The sequence below is a fragment of the Dreissena polymorpha genome, chromosome 6 (assembly GCF_020536995.1).
Source record: "Dreissena polymorpha isolate Duluth1 chromosome 6, UMN_Dpol_1.0, whole genome shotgun sequence".
Classification (NCBI taxonomy): domain Eukaryota; kingdom Metazoa; phylum Mollusca; class Bivalvia; order Myida; family Dreissenidae; genus Dreissena; species Dreissena polymorpha.
The window spans coordinates 29,369,114-29,385,578 of NC_068360.1; the positions used below are offsets into that span (position 1 = coordinate 29,369,114).

A 16,465-nucleotide genomic window follows, 5' to 3' on the forward strand; every position below is an offset into this window, starting at 1 on the left:
TTATCAAGTATTGGATCTCAGTTATTGTAAGGCGTGTGTCTCAACTATTATAAGACATGCGTTATAAAATGTATATTTTATATATTTATAGATGTTTATATGAGATTATGTAGTCGTTTCAATATTATACTCTGGGTAGGTACAGAGGATCCAATAATATACATTTAAACATGACCGAATCTCAATAATTCTATGGGTTGGTTGTGTGCTTACGTCTCCATTATGGCGAAGATTATATGGGTGTTATGACAATACTATAGACATTTGCTTGATTGGTAGAATGACATTTAGTATGCATTATTATCAAATATTGTATCTTTGTATTTGCAAAGGACTTCAAGGCGTTATTGATATTGGCTATATGAAGTACATTTAATATATTCGTCCGATTATAAATCATGTGTATACATGTATACTGTTTTACTGGAACACCTTAATATGATATAATTGCCTCTAGATTTCAAAACATCGTCGAGCTTGTTCAAAATATGTATACTTTTATAATGAAAATCACGTAACCTTTTAGTTACTGCTTAACACATCATCTACATATTTGTTGGATCTGGGAATAGTAGATGCTTCAAAATCTCATTGAAATTTGTTTTAAGTTACCTTTCATACATCATTAATCTTTCATTTGTGAACAGCTTATATTTTATTGCAACTATTGAACATTTTGTATCGCAAAATTTCAAAGCAAGTTATTGGCAAACTATGTTTAAATAAACAAATATTAAACGGAAAATCAATTTAGAAGTAATAAAAGGAGTATCCAGGACTGAATCACAATTTGGGGTGTGTAGTATTCAATTGTCATCGTAGTGTTATCTCTCAGACATGTTTACTCTTCCATGTCCATTGTTCTTCCTCTCCTCTGCCCACTGCATCCGACGTCCCCTGTGCCACACCCTTTCCGAGCATGGGGCCACCCTGATGCAGATACATAACCGGCGAGACGACGTACTCCATGTTAGGACCTTGTTTTGTGTACTCTTTAAAATGATCCTTGTTTCATGGTGCTCGCATACTACATGTAGTTTCTTGTTTTCGGGTATCCTCGTTCACAAAGATATCTTCGTCCTGCTGCGTCTTGTTGTCATTTTGTTCTTCACCATCTTTGTTAATTTCTGCTTATATACAATATATATGTTTTTCTTAATGCATCGGTTCATTTGATTATGTACCATTTTTGTTCAGTAAATGATACAAATAAGTTACAAATATTTCATGGCATTCTGTGGCTTTATTGTATAATGGTGACTTGGTTGGTAGTATACATGACAAAGAAACACATTGCTTACACGGTCGTTTTATATTGTCACAATTAACCCTGTTTATGTAACCATTTACTTAATTAATTGATTATTAAGCTTGATTATATTAGATGTATTACATATAACATAGAATTCCGTACTCAAACAATACCATTTTCTGAGCTTTACGGCAAAACGTTTCATATTTGAAATAAATATGGATGGAAGAAAACGGATTATCTGCACTATATGACAGAGGTATGCCATACCTGGGCGTACGATGACGACGGGCGGGTCGTTGGCACACATGAGTAGACATAATTGAACGCACTGTTTGATGTACTCAATCGCCTTCTCAGAGGAAAGCAACTCATGCAACTTTGGTTTGCCACCACACGAGTTAAGTCTCTCAATAAATTTCTGAAATCCACATGCATGTATTGTATACATATTGAACAGTGTACAAAAGACTGAATAAATTATTTAATACATACATACATTAACTAATACATACAGCTGCATTTTTGTTGAAAAAACAGAGGTTTTAGGACAATCTCTTTTAAAACTGACACCTTTGAACCTGAACTATTTATAACCAAAACAACCTGGGTCATGTCCTTTGTCATCCCCTGAACGAGCGTCTTTCGCGAATCTTTCAGACTTTTGGCAAGTTGTTGTGAGTTTGGTAAAGACTGAAAAAAATCATTTAGTTTTGAGATTGTAAACAGAAACTTTATTATACAATTCTTGCATTTAACTTGCAATAAACATTTAATATGAGGAAATTAATTTTGACGTTTCAAATAATTTGAGATTATCGATAAACATAATTGACCTGTTGCACATCACAAGTCAGGTATTGTTGTAATAATACTTATATTAATCAAATTTTAACGCCGAGAATATAATTATTATTAGGCCCAATCCAAATCAATGCCATGAGTAAATAATCACAATATTTGAATGTACTGTCCAAAGTCCAAACCTCATTCAGGAACCACGTTGACACCTCTTTCCATTTTCATTCCATCTCGTCTTTACAGAATTCATAGACATCCTGAAAACAAATCAATTTAACAGTACTCAAACATGGTTAGATTTGTTAACAAAAACATTTATTTGGACAAAATCTGATTAACTCTCACATGTAAACAGATTGTCAAAGACCACAATGGCACTTAAAATCTGAAATACAAAAGCTTAAAAATACCATCACTTTATCCAGAAGTATAGTTATTGATTGTCTCTCAGAAAAATCGTTGTTAAAAACATCGAAAGCGTCTGTCAACTCGTTGTCGTACAATTCAATGAACATCTCCGCCAGTTTTGTAGGCCTGAACTGGTCACTGAGATCGGCGATGTTAGGATTGTTATCACGTAGTTTTGTTGACATCAGGGCACTTAATCTAAATGAATACCATGCATCAAATTTTCAAAAGTTTGTGTCAGATGGTCCATACATGATTCATTTTCTTTTTACGTATCTAGTACTAAATCTCGGTATAGTTATATTTTGTTTCCGTTAACCACAAGCATATATATATGATCAAATAAAGTTATAACATATTGCAAGAATATATTTATATTGAGTCGAATGAAGAGAAGCTGTTAAATTTTTGTTTTTTCAGAGATTTAACCAAAAAAAATATCATAAATGTTTACCATACTTTATTTAAGTGTGTACTTTATTTTTGACAATATTTTATGAAAAAAAATCGTATCAGTACATTCAAAACTTAAAGCTCAATGAACAATTGTGCAATACAATCCTCTTTTGGACGTTTCACCAAACCCAAATGAATTATTATCGGACCTATAACACTTTAATGACTGTTCAATAATATAAGTTTACTTTTATACATTAAATTTGTTAGAAATAAATGGATAGGTTTACAAAAATTACATGACTCTGAATGTAAATTTTAAACATAATTTCAGCCATTTTATACTGTATTTAGAAAGTGTAATATATTGAAGAAACCTTCTCAAAGCGTCTTCTTTTTCAGACTTTGTTGCATTCAATTCCTGTTCTAGTTGTTCAATTGTTTTATGCGCTTTCTCCATTCTGAAATACGAAATAAACGCTGTGTTTGTTTCTAATGAAGTTATCAAACATATTAAAACATCATTTTAGGCTTTCTCAGACATTGTAATAAATGCATGCTTTTAACAAGTTTCCAAAAGCCTACAAACAATAATGATTTATAGTATACCAATATCGTAAAATATGTATAAAAACAAAATACAAATATCGTGTGTAACATCGGAGGTTTCGAGGTCTAACTTAAGCCTAATTCTAGGCTGACCAACCGTCTAATAAATGTAAGCTACTATTCAGTCTCTTTTAAGAGCATGTATTTATGAAGTACTTTACTTGACGTCATATCAATTAACGATGACGTTTGAAGTAATTAAACAATGGCGATAAAACGGCGTAATATAATTAATTAGTATCGAAAGTGGATAGATTATGAATACTAGAAAACATTGTTATTCAAGCTTTGCATCTGTACTCAACAATTTCCTTTTATTTGCTATAAATGGTCCCATAGAATATATAACCTCACCTTGTTGATGAATTTCGTCTTTCTTCCTCACTTTTCTGCAGTTCACTTCTCAAATTGTCGAGCAAGTCATCCGTCTGCTCGTCATCAGATTTTTATCGCTTTCTCTTCTTTCCAGCAGGACTGTTCGACCTTCGGAAAAAATCGTCCATGTCTTTTGTGCTATACGGGCAGTGTATTTCCAGAATCCAGAAACAAAAGTAAACTATATACAAGAAACTCTAAGTTAAAGATACTGAATTGCATTACTTGACGTCATAACAATTTACGATTACGTTTGTGGTAATAAAACACATGCGATAACAGGGTGCAGAATCAACGGGGTTTTCAGGGGCTTAAACACAGGCTGGACATAATGTAAACACGCCGCTAAGAACTGTATTTTTGCAAATATCTCAAGTTATTGAAATTTATTTTCAACCATCTTTATAGTGCATACAAGGCGGTTTATCTTGCAGTTTGTACCGATATCTTAAGGTATAAGAATAAATCCTTGAATACGTCTAAAATTGGTGACAAAATGTCACGTTGCGTGAAGCATAACCGTATACATGAATGCAGTAAAAATAGAATTTTTGGCCAAGAACACATGCTTATTAAATAAAGTAATTCTGATGTTTTTCACATGCCTGTGCAGCATAAAAATCTGTCCTTTATACACAAGTTGAAATTCTTAAGAAAAAATGTTTTACCGGTGTGTTTACACCCATTAACGTTTAATTGGAAACCCCACAAAGTCACGTGATCCTGCACCCTGGATAAAACGGCGTTATATAATAAATTAGTATCCAAAAAGTGGATATTATGAATGCTTGAAACAGTGTTATTTAAGCCGCGCATCTAAAAAAATGCCTATTATTTGCAATGATTGGAACCGTAGAATATGATCACATCTTGTTGATACATTACGTCTATCTGCCTCGCTTTTCTGCAATTTACTTCTTAAATTGCCATCCGTCTGCTCGTCATCAGATATTGAGCGCTTTCTCTTCTTTCTAGCAGGACTTGGCGACCTTCGGAAAAAATCGACCATGTCTTTTGTGCTATACTGATAGTGTATTTTCAGAATCCAGAAAATAGTAACCTCTATAAAATAAACTCTCTGTTAAAGATACTGAAACAAGAGACTTAACATGTCAAGCATACTTGTGTGTAAGTGATCCAACGTATGTAAACAGTTCGCTGTTTTTACTTTTCTTATAACAGTCTTTTATTCCGTGAATTTTGTTATATTATTAATGAAAAATGAACAATATCACGTTGACCTACAGATTATGGCACTTATTCCCGCCATACTGATTAAATAAACAAGTATGTTTGATGATGTCATTACATACAAACGTTATACGTCTGAGCTTTACTCGCGTATTTTTGTTAATTTATTTAGTTTAAGTATAAAAGTTGCATTCGACCAATGAGCGAATATGTACTTTTCGTGGTTAAAGAAAAAGCAAATTTTCATACGTGGTTAAATATTTCTTTTACTTTAACTGCTCGTGAAATAAAAAATGATCAAACACCAAAATGAACAAATATCCGCGATACCGTGATTGTGCTTGAGGGTGTCCTGATTGTTGACAATTCTATTTTATGCAACTCAATCGTTAAATGCAGAGGACACACACAAATCATACTTATTATGCATCTAGAACACTAGGAACAAACCCTGAACAATTATTAAAACTACGTATGATTGTCGTTAATTGCGTATTTGTTTATTTCATGTACTCTTCATCGGCGAATACTTAATAGTTTTGTTGTAGTTTATTTCGTACGCACTCATTCATTCACAAAATGATTATAAATATTATGAATAATCATTATAATATTACTATGACTAGTTAACATCTATGGGGTTTGAACATTGCTTAGAGTTGCATATTTATCCACATTTCCTTATGAAGTACACCAACTACAGGTCCTGTACTACTGGTTAAAGACGTAAAAACTCTCATGTTTGCTAAATTTAAGGTTTTCTACACTTCCATGCTTAAACTGTTTAGCCATCAAAGCACCGATTTCATTACCCGTTGTATGACAAAGACGTAAATGACGTACAGAAAGTGTCCCTAAAATGTGAAAGACTATTCTGACATTCAATTATTTTCCAAAAATAAGTGTTGACACACACGCATACAAACATTATAAAGTTTATTCATTTCATACACGGTTTAGTATATATGGACATATAAGAATATTTGTTCTCACCCGGGAGATGCACTTTGACATTCTCCACCGTCATTGCGCTCACGGCCCTGCACATCATCAGATGGTGGCGGCCTTCTCCTGCTTCTGGCTTGACCGGACATCTAACTGAAAATATTCGATCAGCAGTTAAACAAATTCATTTGGGCAATACCAATACAAATATTGATACATGATGACCGGTTTACATAGGTGTTTGGACACCGAAACTAAACACCTTTGACATTTTGAATTTTTAAAAATGTCGGCAAATAATATTCAAAGAATTAATTGAATGTGTTTTTAGGATTTCTTTGAGAATACTGTGAAACATGTTAGTTAACATATTAACAATATTGTATCTCAGGTTCAAATTATGAAGATGGTTTTGAACAAGATATTCAAAACTTAAAACTAAAAAATATTCAGCCTTATCTTTAACCACTGCGGTAACTAAGTCATATTAGTTGGTATGTTTTATCGTCATGCACACTGTTTCCCTATCAGGCTGTAATATGTTTACATTCATATTGTGATAGATTTTGGCACAGTTGCTGATAAATTGCAAAGGGCTCTAAAATTGAATATATTTAACTTTTATAAAACATATTTTTGTCAAATAAAATCAATACCAATTCCCACAAAATAGCATATATTGTTTGTTTCTGCAACAACAGCAGAGCCACAATACTTTAATATTTCATTTAGAATTTGTGAAAATTGCATAGTTAATTCGAGACGGTACATTTTAACAAAATTAATACAAAATACACCCGAAAAAAGAACCTTATTTTGATAACCGCGCTTGTGTGATCTTGATATAGAATGAAAATTATGAAGAATATACACATTAAAATACACGTGGTTCAGAAAAGCACGTCGTTGATTCGCTTTACATCGACACGTACCAATTGGCTCCAACAGTAAGAATCAAACTCACAAAATACACTTAATCCTTATTATTCAGTGCAGCTGTTATGTGCAGGTATGTACTGTATATAGTTCTAGTCTATGTAAGTGGTCAATCGTTCAGAACGTACCAAAACAAGCGAAATCGAAAGAAGACGTAAATAAGAGTGGGTCCTAGTTTCGATTTAGATATACAATTCTCGTTGAACACTGCATTTGATTATAATACTATTTTTATCGGAATGAGTGGATTTTATAAAGTCCATCTCAATAATAAATGTTGATTTTGATATTTATTATTATTTATTAACGAATTTGTACGTCATTTGCATAACGTTAAGCCTATTTTTTACAACATGAGTTTATAATTATGCAATAAGATTGCAACGGGTAGTCAAGATGAAATGCTAATCAATGCCCGCTACAGTAAATATAAACTTGTGATAAAAATACTTCGTGGGTATTGTTGTAGTCTAGCCGGTGTAATTTATATAGCGTGAGGCGTATGCGGCTTCAAGTTTATCCATTCATACCCAACCTACAAGTTTACAACAAACTACGAATCTAAATCATATGAATGAAAAGTTAACAGCAGACACAACTCTTACGGGATCTAGTATTCAGAATAACACAGTAATGTCCCTTAAACTATTTATATACACTATGTTACAGGTATTGAATCATCGTCGGATACCCACGACTAATTCATTCCGTTACTCTCCAGCATAAGCGATGGGACAATAAAAGGTTACAATATACCAAAAGATTTCCTTAACAAATTCAATGTAAAATCAACAACTTCAACGAAAAATAAAGTCAAACTTTTGCGCGTAGACACCCCATACCCATTCCTTTTCTTAAAGAGCATGCCAAGCCGAATGGATTTAAACAATAAAAAAGATAGGTCATGCAGTATGTAAGAAAGAACTCGACGCGAATCAACGGTCACTGTTTAAAGGCCACCTTCTTACCGGCTGATCTCCAGTTGATGAGGGTTTCCCGCCATCTGTCAAAATCTCATGTAGTCTCCAACCTATAAGCAAAACACTGAATTTGTAGTATACAACAATGTTTTCCCTATCAAATGCACACAGAAATATTCAAAAATAAAGTCACGGCAAGTGCACATACAGAGAATTGTGTCTTCAAATAAATGACGTTCCATTTTTTAGAGGGTATAGCATTGAACACCAAAATGATTTAGTATATTGTAACCAAAAGCAATACACACCGTTTTGACCTTAACTGTAACCTTTCAGTAGACCAATGAAATGGCAGTTTACTAAACGAATACTCTTCGCTTTGTAGGTGCCAATGCTTTGAAAGTCGTCTCAATTCTCAATTTTTAATATTCGCATGCACAACGAAATTCCATTTCTACGGACGACGCTATTTTGACAACAAACCCGAGGTCTCTATAGAACGAGTTGTATCATTGGTAAAAAATCCTTCTGAAATCGTGAGGGATCCAATGAAATTACTGGATTTGACACACCCTTAAAGAGTTCGTAATGTCCCACGATCGATAAATGGAGAGGAGCGGAATGGGTCGAACGTGGGTATCCGACGATGGTATTGAATAAAAAAGTTGATATCTACAAAGACGTCTATTATTAATAATCCTAGCTCAAGGCTTTTATGTGACCCTATTGCAGATGTATTGTCCTATGTATTGATTGCAAGAAACGTGAATTGATACTTGTTCAGAAAACGGATTCCGGTCAGTCAGCAATTTAGATTTGAAAGGAATGGACATATAAACACACCATAAACATAAAGTGAAATTTTATTGTGAAGACAACGAACACATGTGTTGTAGTCAACTGGTTATTATTGTACGGACCTGTGAGACGTTAAACGATATCGTGTGTTTGTTTCAACAACAGAAGAGGGTTGAATTGCAAGCTACCTGACAGTTGCATGACATAAATGCACGGTGATTTATGTTCAACAATTTTAACCTTTATAATTCCATTTAAAACAAGACTATTGCCAAGCAATATATGTCCCCTTCCGGCTCCACCATTGTCAGATTTTATTTGTTGTTGTTTCCATAGCAACCATAATTTTTGACGTAGGAACAAAATGAAATGTCCATATTGCCATCTATCCATGTTTCAAGTGCATGAAGTTTCGTGAAAAAATATGAAGAACTTTTAAAGTTATCGCAGGATCCAGAAAAGTGTGACAGACAGACTCATAGACAGACGCACAGAGCGCAACCCATAAGTCCCCTTAAACAACAACACGGTACGTTAATGCCTAGTCTGTTGTCCCTCAAAATGTGGTTTCACTGAGTGTATTGTATTTAAACATCATTCAATATCTTATATTTGCCTATAATCACTTCTCTCAACATGCGTATCAGTGCCAACGTGTTTTGATCACTAGTGATAACTTTTGCGTCGGTTGGTGCAATGCAACCACCGCGGTAGCCAGGGCACATGAAGAATATAATTGAGTTGTTGTTCAAACAATTTTCTCAATTAGTTTTTTAGAAGGCATTTGCATAAATAGCATCGCATTATAAAAGCAAATAGACAATTATAAGAGTGGAGACTGAAGTTGACTTGGCTTAAGATAATTGCACCGTTTGCATCAAAATATAAACTTGCATGTCTCGTGAACGAAACATTAAATCAACTCTTATTACATCTGCAAGCCAGAGATTGTTGATCAGATCAATCAATTGAATGTTTAGCAAATTACTTGCTATTGACCAACACAGGATTACAGAGATCATGACCTTATCTTTCAGTCAGATCTAATCCTTTGTATTTGATCACACAAATGTATCTAGAGGATCGTTCGCCCACAATCTGCGATACTTGTGCACGTTATTGCATTTGTGTTCCATGCATGTCATATGTGCTTCTGTATCTGGTCATATTGTTATTTTACTTCTTACTTTACTCGCTCAGTTGTCCTTAAGAACGTACTAAATATATTGTTTATTTCACCTCTAGCGATCTCCAAGGAAAATCGTAGCGACCAGATATATTTGAAAGGGAATCTTTAAAACTTTTATTCTAAAAATAAAGGATTTAAAACTCGTAAAATTGAGCTGTTGCGAACGTGTTGTTTGGCTATATGTGACCTATTTGCTACTTTCACAGTTTAAATAGAAGTGCTTTTCTCAATTTTCAAGGCGATAGCTTCTGAGTCACGATCTGAGCTTAATCATGCTCTTTCAATTAAAATTAATATCCCTATTGTCTATACATATCTTCGTGTCAACTTCATGCATATGGCTTGAAAACGCTTACTTGTTTCTTATGGACTTTAATATTGAAAGCATGAATTTGGCGTTTTCAGATTTTTAAAGAAGACTGTGTCATACTATAAGTTGTCTTTCTATGAAGAGTTTCGACCAACGGTGATCTTTTTTGGACTGAACTGATTTATTATGACATTAAAAGCATGTGTATGCTTTCAGCTGTAATAGGGTTCTAATATGTGTATATATATTTGAGGAGTTATAATTGTTGGTGACAACATAATTTTGAGTTTCAATCAACTAAACAGTTTCTGAGATGCAGACCTGATTTTTGAAAGCTTTAAGCGTCTTTAGGATTTTGTATAAGAGGCACTAATAGCTATTTAGATTATCTCATGTTTGTCATACAAGTGGAGGTTTTAATAGTCATGGTAGTTTGTATTTGTATCCACATTAGTAAACAGCATTAACTGATTATGTTTGGTATAACGTAAATTCTTATCACAGTGGAAGCATTCCTGTTTCTCGAAAAACACTCAAAGGGATGATGCGGCTGTGTTGCTAGTAATATCTCGATGGTATATTTAGAAGGCATTAAGCTTTTATTTATAGTTAAACACTTTTAAAATGAAGTTTCAAATTAAATATTTTTTCAAATAACTGTGATACAAATCATAGTACTTTAATAAAAGTGTGTCAAATACAACACATTTCTTATTTACGAAATACGAAAATTGTACACCACTTAATTTGTACTCATCTGAATGTAAGTATTGCCTGTTGCTCAAAACATTTAATGATAATTAAAGAACATATCAATAATAAAAACAGAAAATATCAAAACGCACACGCCGATAAAACGACATGTATTCAACTTTTATATTAAATACAATTCTTATCCTATTTGAGAAGAAGTGCATTTTGTTTTGACCGTAATAAAGGTTTTATGGTTCACCATTATGAGATGTATACTAACACAAGCATGCTAATAACTGCTTATATATTATTCAGTTTTCTTCCATGACCATTGATCTTCGTCAACTCTTCCCGCCGCTTCCGAAGTCCCCTGTGCCACACCTTTGCCTAGCATGGGGCCTCCCTGGTGCAGGTACATCACCGGCCAAACAACATACTCCAAGTAGAGGCCTCGTGCGGTGTACTCTCTAAACTTTGCTCTTTGGAATGGTCGTCGTTGAAACCTGTGCTGCACCTGTAGTTTGCTCTCAAACTCTGTACATATCTCACTAAATTGAATATATTCGACGTTTTCTGTTAGGCCAAGCACCTGCATTCTCATGAGTGTCTTTTCTTCGATGTTTGTTTGAACTATACCTCCAAGTTCATTTGGATTGTAATTCATTTTAGTTATGCTTGATCCCCGTTCACCACGTTGTTGCCCTTCCAAGATTTCTTGTTGTTGGTTCAGTTGCGTTCCATCTTTGCAAGCATTAAATTCAGGAATCGTATACTTGTTAACACCATGTGTTCTATCTTCCTCACCAAAGGGTTTGCTTGCAGCCAATTCTGATATGGTATTGGCAAGCATGTCTTCCAAATTGCCTGTAATAATGATAGCATCATCATACTAATTCAAATAATAATCGAGTCATATTTACTAGAATTTTCGATGCTTATTTTGTTTGAGGTATTCCTTATTTTTACATAACAAATAAACATAACGTGAAACGCCACCTGAATCAGCTGGGAAGAACGTTTATTATACGATGCGATCCTTTAAGAGTGGCAATAAACCATACCAATTAAATATGATTCATTCTAAATAATTTTAAAACGCCAACATCTATGATAATTGCATATAAATGTGTAAGTGGCCATGACAATCAGAGCGCATACCTTCGCAAGTAATGACGACTGGTGGGTCGTTTGCACACATCAGCAGACAAAGTTTGACGCTCTGCATGACGTAATTCCTCACAACAACTGACGATAACATATCATGCATTGTTTGGAAGACACAAACCTTCTGAAGGTGCGCCAAATATCTCTGAATGAACAACGAGAACGAAATTAGTTTCATTTGAGTATACATACGGTATTTTGTTTGTGAGTTGATGAAATTGCTGGAAATATACAGTGCAGTCCTATACCCCAAATGTTTACTTAATGTTTCAATATGACTACATTGTATTGAAACAAACCAATTATTGTTACACTTACGTTCAAAATACATGTACGTAAGTTTTCATGGTTTTATGAATCCATTATCTCTGTCTAAACTTAATCGTTTAAAGGCATGTTCGTCGTTTGTGACACCTTGATTGACTAGTATTAGAATACGTGTTGAATGCGAAATCCATGTGTATCTTAGACAAATGCAGCGCGTAGTTTTCGAAGCCAACAGACGATAAAACATACGAACCTCCGAAATCTGCTTGGTCTTCTTTACTACCGTGACTTTTCGTGAGTCTTTCAGTAACTTACATATGTATTGTCTATTCGGCAAAGACTGAAAGACATATCAACTTTGATATGAAAGAAACAATTACAACAGATACAAATTAAATTCATGGACCCAATGGTTTTGTTATTATGTACTTTCGCCGCCTTTTTAAGTAAATGTTTCTCATGGCAAAGTCATGTTTAAACAAATACGTTTTACAAAGGCATGTATTACGTGGACTACTTTGAAACGTTATTGACCTTGAAGTAATAAATACTTACATCATCGAGGTACCATTCGGACATCATCTGCCACGCCTCGTCCAGCTCTCCAGAACAGAAATAATATGCAGACTGAAACAAAAATGTGTCTTTTATAATGAAACAAGGAAAGAATTTGCTGGCAGAGCTTTTTTTGTTATGATGTTGAAACATATTTACGATCATTATTTACATCTTTATAGTTTTTTGTAGATACATCGCTTACCTGATAGTTAATATTTTTTATACATGGACCCTATTTATTTGCATGTTAATAACTTTAAAACATATTCCCTAATCAATTAAATATTTTTGGTATTCGTTCGACACTAAAACACTTAAAAGCGTGTAGCATCGATAAGCGTGTCAGGTTTTGGCATTTGGGTTTTTATTTTCTGTCGACATAGGTATATGTGATATAAATTGTTGTAGAAGCGCATTGAAAATGTAATTTTTTGGGGTGTCATTTTAAGGATCGGATAGCCCTTGAACAAATTTGAAATAAAATGCTTTGTTTCGACCGTTTCAAAGCGTTGATACCAGTTTTAATAAATTTAATGTTGATAGTGTGTGTTCTGTTATACAAGTTGTAAATAAGAACCAGAAGTTCTCTCCTGATGTAGTTCATCATTTCGCAATTATAGTAAAGTAACAGTACATAAAAAACCATCAGTCAAACAGTGCTGTGAACGCTTTCTCACCATCACAATATCCAGCAAAAACTGAATGGTTTGCTTCTCTGAATATACGCTATTGATTACTGTGAACGCGTCTGTCCATTCGTTATCATAGAGTTCATTGAACATCATCATCAGATTCGTAGGCCTGTTTGGATCACTGAGGTCGGCGATGTTAGGATTGTTGTCCCGCAGTTTTACTGACATTATGGCGCTAAGTCTGAAAACATTTAAAAAAATAGAATGTTAAAAAAACAATGTTTCCACCTCAAGCGTTTTTGTATTATTTGAAATAACCTTTTTTTCTCATAAAAAGTGCTTAATTGAACATATCTTTACGTGCCATAACGCATTGCAAGATACAAACACGTGTTTAAGATAACGCAAAATGAAATATGTCAAATATATATATATATATATATATATATATATATATATATATATATTTATATTTATACTAAATACTAAATTCAACATTTATGTAAGTTCTTGCACAAAATGTATGTATAAAAATCAGACCTTGTCAACGCCACTTCCCTTTCAGCCCTCGCAACTTTCAGTTCATGTTCAAGTGTATCAATCCTTCGTAAAGCTTTATGAAGTCTGAAGCATAAAAAGTGTATGTTTCGTCAGCGTGTTGCAACTGCATTTTTACAATTGTAAAGTAAAAAAGACTATTAAACATTAATTAATTTATTTTTTAAAGGCCAGTGAGTAATTTTTTTTATCCCATCATCAGACGTGCATTGTCGAAATAAACCACTGTGAAATAAATTTACCTTTATTTCAGCAGTGCTGAAATATAGCTGTCACGCGCGGCGAAGAATGTTCATATTACTCGGAATCAACTATAAAGTAATCATTTTTAGTAAAATCGAATCAGATTCAACAAAACAAACAATTTGATACCAAGATGTAATATAGTTTTTACACATAATGCAACTCAAAAAGCAAATAAACATTATTTACAAATATTAAGTGCGCGTACTCGTGACGTCATTATTAATACGTCATACGACACAATGAATGTTGTTTCACGCTAAAGATGCAGTTGTTTAGTGTCTTTTTTTCCATTATTTCTTAAACATCGGGGACGTAGAGGTATGATAAACGAAAAACAGGTTGGTTACTGATCTTTTTGTAATGTATTAGGCTCGACACGATTAAAATAATGAAACGATGTTTGCTTAAAATATCTTTGGGATTTTCCGTCTAGTTCGATTTTCCTATTCTATGTTTAAAGAAATAATTTACGTCTAAGAAAATTGATGGGATAAATCGAATACTAGGTCGGTGCCGAATAAAGCAAAGTTTATCTTGCTCGGCACGAAAATCTGAACCACTCGCCAAGGCTCGTGGTTCAGATTTTCTAAGCCTCGCAAAATAAACTTTGCTTTATTCGGCACCGACCTAGTATTCTCTATATATTCACTGGTCGAAACGCATCGTGACCGAGGCACAGCTAATGGATATCAGATCATATTGTATGGTAGTAAATAGTCAATAACTGTTACATTAAACGAGGTCTTGTGCACATGTAATTGTTAACTGGTATTATACTTACTCGTTTGTTTTAAACGATGAAATGCGCAGCGAACGGTTATAAGTAAACTAACGTCATTAACGTGATAAACGTTATTGACGCGTCCCGGCTAAACGTTCTTTCTAGTGTTTAGGAACGGGTATTAACGCAAGTTATTTTCAGAGAAAACAAGACTTTTGCCAAGGAATATGGTCGCCTACCGGTGAAAGATCCAGAAAAGTGTAACAGACTGACTGACAGAGAGACAGAGCGCAAACCGTAAGTCCCCTCCGGTTTCACCGGTAGGGGACAATAAATAAAGCGGGTAAACCCGAAACTTTAAAGAATATTAAAAATTGTAGTTTCTGTACCACGGACTCAGCCATTGAAATTATTTTAAGAATATATTATACATCCTATTAGTTTCAACATTTGAAGTTAACAAATAACTAATTGCACAAAACATTTTCCCTTATGTTCAGTATATATTGGAATGTTTCAAATGATACATGATTCCTTACCACAAATCAAGTACCGCATGCTATTATAAGGTTTCTCTCCTACTGATGCAGTTGAAGTTTCAATTTGTGAATATTACAATAGCACAATCACGCAGACTGTTTCTTGAAAACAAGTACAAACCAAGCAAAACGTTCGACAACATGTTTATATAAATGTCTTTATGTATTGAACTTATATAAATTAACAGATCGATCGCGCAACGGTGCATTGTATTAAGCAATTTGCACAAACTAACCACGTATACCAACAAACGGTATGCCGTAAATAACAAGTATCATAACATAATGTAACATCACCACCAATATAAGAAATTGTAATTTTGTGTTTTAACGTATTACAATTAAAACATCCGTTTACAGAACCTACACTCGATAGCGGATAGTTGTCGCACCTTTGTTGTGTGTTTTCTCGGCTTGCTCGTGGCCTACTCCCTTGGTTTTCGGTGTAGGGACTAACATGTTCATCTTCTTGATGCGACACTTTTCTTTTCTTCACATTGTGACTAGACATGGCGCTGATTAACTGAAGACTATTTCAGACTTTTACACTCACTATTAAAACATTTCTTTAAAAAATTCAGAATGTTTACACACACATTATTCATGTTGTTTACTGCTTATATTTCTTTTCCAATAATGCAGTGATATTTTCGTATGTAGATAGTATAAACAGGTACAGCTACAGATCACATTTTGTTCAATGTTCGACCATTCAACTAGACAAACGTTCACACACAATATTATTATAGTTCAGTTTGCTGTTATAAAGCATTACATCCATCTGCTAAATCATGATACACGTAGTTCCACGCTGCTGTCCTGTCTCGAATTCACTATAAGCTATATACATTCATAATGTCTCTTATTTCATGTTTGTATTGTCGTTTACACATATTATAAGTTTTACAAGCAGGTAAATTCGTTCTTCACGTTTTATCAAACTAACACGACTGACTG

At 33.8% G+C, this 16,465-nt stretch overlaps 1 protein-coding gene and 1 long non-coding RNA gene across 2 annotated transcripts in view; one reads left to right on the forward strand and one right to left on the reverse strand.

Annotated features, from left to right (window-relative positions):
* Positions 1-16,465, forward strand: part of LOC127835550 (kyphoscoliosis peptidase-like) — a 143,513-nt gene that overhangs the window by 22,835 nt on the left and 104,213 nt on the right. The window lies entirely within an intron of this gene.
* On the reverse strand, positions 2,469-6,113 carry LOC127836427 (uncharacterized). Its single transcript, XR_008028760.1, has 4 exons — positions 6,026-6,113; positions 3,821-3,949; positions 3,235-3,318; positions 2,469-2,659 (listed from the first exon to the last, which is right to left on the reverse strand). It is a non-coding gene; the product is annotated as an uncharacterized LOC127836427 (long non-coding RNA).